General features: G+C 51.3%; 1 protein-coding gene across 1 annotated transcript in view; it reads right to left on the bottom strand.

Annotated features, from left to right (window-relative positions):
- Positions 1-22, bottom strand: part of B4GALT7 (beta-1,4-galactosyltransferase 7) — a 10,615-nt gene extending 10,593 nt beyond the window's left edge. Inside the window, exon 1 of the mRNA XM_017896106.1 lies at positions 4-22. The gene's annotated coding sequence lies outside the window, so the exon portion shown is untranslated. The remainder of the gene's footprint in view (positions 1-3) is intronic.
- Positions 23-3,975: the final 3,953 nt, after the last annotated feature.

Below are 3,975 nucleotides of genomic sequence, written 5' to 3' on the forward strand. Positions count from 1 at the left end.
CGCCTCCCGCTCCGCCCAGACCCGTCCGCCCCGCCCCCCGGTCCGCCGGGTCCGCTGCTCCGGCCGCGCCGCCCGCTCCCGGAGCCGCCGCCTCCAAGGTTCTGCTTGCGAGCAGCGCGGGCGGGCCTCCCTCGCGGGGCGGCTCCTTCCTAGCCGCCCCGGGACCCGCCTGACAGCCCGAGGAACTGAAGCCCAGACGCCTAGGGCCTCCCAACAAGTCAATGGGCTGGGACTGGACCTAAAAGTCTAGACTTCCAAACCAGCGCTCGGGGAGAATCTGCATCTCCGTCCTCTTCCCGAGGGGAGGCGGGAGCGTCCCAGGGTCCCCGTCTCGGCCCAGGCGGCGCGTTCTCCTCCGCACAAGCTTGGAGGGGCAAAGCCAAGCTCATGCCTCGGCGCTGAGTTCAGCTGACAGCCCGAGCAGACGTTAGGAGCCCAGTTCTGAAGGCAAGTTGACTGAATTTGAAACTTGACTCTGCCAATTCAGCTGTGTTTTGAGCAAGCCACATCTCTGCATCTGTTTCCTCACCTGGGTATATCAATGGCTCCCATCCCATATGGTAGCTGTGGGGATTCAAGGAGAAAGTGCAAACACTTGGACAGCGCTAGGGCACACAGTTCAACGCCATATAAATGACAGCTGTCATTCAGGAAAAGGGTACTTTGGTGGAGCTGAGAACTGAAGAAGGGAATAGGAGACTGAGTTCCCGTATCTGCCCCGTCACCGTGGGAATTTAACCATGCCCCGCATCCCAGACCCCTCCCCACCACTCCTGCTAGCCTCCTACCTGGAGAAAGAAAGCGGCAGTTGTTAGACTTGACCTCCTCTGCTCTTCCAGTTGTTAGACTTGACCTCCTCTGCTCTACTATTAAGTTTCCTAGTAGATAGCAAACATCTGTTAAGTTCTTATTATGTGCCAGTCCTTGTTAATAGTTCTTACTGCATGAGGGTTATCTCAGGTAGTCCTTATCGGTAGGTGCTTATCCCCAAGTTAAAGTTGAGGGAACTGAGCCACAGAGAAGCAAATCAGGTAGTTTGGTTGCACAATCTATATGGGTTTTGGGTTTTTATTTTGTTTTTTTCTCCCCACAATCTATGATCTTAATCACTCTGCTTCAGAGAGAACGTCACTCTGGATGGGAAATGAATCATTCCCAGTAACCCCTTTACCCCTTAAACCTGGAAGTATATAATCCACCCATTCCCCTTCCTGTTGACTCCCCCAGGGCACTGCAGACCCTACACCAGAACCTTGACCAATCCACAGCCCATCTAAAGGGGACCACTCCATCCGGTTAAATGTTACTACATCAGGATGAAGTCCTACTTCAGATTGTCAGATTCACTATCTCAAGAAATCAGATCTCACATAAAACCCAAATTATCTTTTTTTTTTTTTCCGAGACGAAGTCTCACACTGTCGCCCGGGCTGGTGTGCAGTGGGGCGATCTCGGCTTGCTGCAGCCTCCAGCTTCTGGGTTCAAGCGATTCTTCTGCCTCAGCCTACCGAGTGGCTGGGAATACAGGCGCACGCCACCATGCCCGGCTGATTTGTGTATTTTTAGTAGAGATGGGGTTTCACTATGTTGGCCAGGCTGGTCTTGAACTCCTGACCTCGTGATCTGCCCACCTCAGCCTCCCAAAGTGCTAGGATTACAGGCGTGAGCCATCGCACCCAGCCCCAAATTATCTAATTTTTAAATGTGATATCCAGCTATAAGCCATGTTGATAATGACACTTCAACTCTGGTATCTTTTGTTTTGCTTTTGTTTTTGTCTTTGTTTTGAGACAGAGTCTCACTCTGTCGCTCAGGCTGGAGTGCAGTGGCACGATCTCAGCTCACAGCAACCTCTGCCTCCCCGAGTCAAGCAATTATCCTGCCTCAGCCTCCCTAGTAGCTGGGACTACAGGTGCCTGCCACCATGCACGACTAACTTTTGTGTTTGTTAGTAGAGACGGGGTTTCACCATGTTGGCCAGGCTGGTCTTGAACTCCTGACCTCAGGTGATCTGCCTGCCTCTGCCTCCCAAAGTGCTGGGATTACAGGCATGAGCCACCGCACCCGGCCTGTGGTCTCTTTTCAGAAAACCACAACAATTATGAGAAAAACATCAGACAAACCCTAGCTGAGAAATTGTACAAAATACTTGACCTGTACTCCTCAAAACAGTCAAGGAATCATCAAAAACAAGGAAGGTCTAAGAAACTGTCACAGCCAAAAGGAGCCTAAGGAGACATAGTGACTAAATGTGATGTGGAATCCTGGAACCGAAAAGGACAGTAGGTAAAAACTAAGGAAGTCTGGATAAAGTAATGCATGATGTTAATAATAGGGAAAATGTCTTCACAATTTTTCTGCAATTTTAAAGCTGTTCTTTAAAAATACTTTTTTTTCTTGACACAGAGTCTCGCTCTGTTGCCCAGGCTGGAGTGCAGTGGCGCCATCTCGGCTCACTGCAAGCTCCGCCTCCCGGGTTCACGCCATTTTCCTGCCTCAGTCTCCCGAGTCACTGGGACTACAGGCGCCCACCACCATGCCCAGCTAATTTTTCATATTATTTTTAGTAAAGACAGGGTTTCACCATGTTAGCCAGGTTGGTCTCAATCTCCTGACCTCGTGATCCATCTGCTCAGCCTCCCAAAGTGCTGGGATTACAGGCGTGAGCCACTGCCCCCGGCCTTTTTTTTTTTTTTTGAGACAGAGTCCCACTGTAGCCCAGATTGGAGTGCAGTGGTACAATCTTGGCTCACTGCGACCTCTGTCTCCTGGGTTCAAGCGATTCTCCTGCCTCAGCCTTCCGAGTAGTTGGGATTACAGGCACATGCCACCACACCTGGCTAATTTTTTGTATTTTTAGTAGAGATGAGGTTTCACCATGTTGGCCAGGCTGGTCTCATTGTCTCAAGCCATCCACCTACCACAGCCTCCCAAAGTGCTGGGATTACAGGTGTGAACCACTGTGCCCGGCCAAAAAACTTTTTTTTCATGTGGAAGAATTAGCTGGCAGCATGAGCCCAGATTGCATCCTCCCAGTAGGGGAAGCAGCCCCCAGACTTGTCTCCTTCTTCCCAGTCTTTCTCACACACTGCTGTAACCTTCCTCACATTTCTTGTCAGAAGGTTCTTCTCAAAACTGCCTGCCCATTTGCCTCACCCAACCCCCAACAGCAACCTCACATCCCTGATCAGTAACACTGTGATTCTGAGGTGCCAGTAGGGCTCTCAGTGGCTTTACCAGCCCCTGGGTGATTACTGCAAAGGGCCCAGAGGCCAGAGGGAGGGGGCAGGCATTTACCCCACCACCCGTTCAGTATTAGCCAGCCAAGCTGCTGCCTTCAGCTTGTGCCTGTGGGTGCCTGCAGCCCCTCTTGAAAGGTGGGCATATCCAAATCGCTTACCTGGGGCTCAAGGCTTCTCTAACTCTAATCCAACCTTCCTTTCCAGCTTCCTCACAACACCCTCTGCAGCTGAAACAAAACACCCATCCACCTCCATTCCAGCTGTTTACTTCCACTTCTCCAGTCACCTCTGTCCTGCCATCTCTTTCCAGCAGAATCCTTCCTCTCCTTCGTGGTCCTGGTTGAAATCACTTGCTGTTGGTTTAGCCCATCAACATCCTTGTCCCTGCCAGCCCAGGGTGGCTGTCCTGTAGCACTCCCTGCTCAATGCACCTCCTTACCCGGCACTTCCTGGCAGCACCCGTGACAATGCTGCTCACTGACTCTAGAAACAGAGAGGACTTCACCAGGGAGCTGGCACGGGGGAAAGGGTGTAGATTTGAGCCCCAACCCAATTTACTTGTATAATCTTGGACAAACCTACTATTCCCTGCCACAGGAAGGCCTGGAGAAGGAGGAAAGAATGAAGCCGACTGGCGGGAATCACTTTGGAATGTGAAGTGCTTTGCTCTTTGGAAGAACTGACATTCTCTGAAGCTTCTTGCAGTTATGCCCACTGATGGTTGAGTAACTTG

The sequence above is a fragment of the Rhinopithecus bieti genome, unplaced genomic scaffold (assembly GCF_001698545.2).
Source record: "Rhinopithecus bieti isolate Rb0 unplaced genomic scaffold, ASM169854v2 scaffold_26546, whole genome shotgun sequence".
NCBI classification, from domain to species: Eukaryota; Metazoa; Chordata; class Mammalia; order Primates; family Cercopithecidae; genus Rhinopithecus; species Rhinopithecus bieti.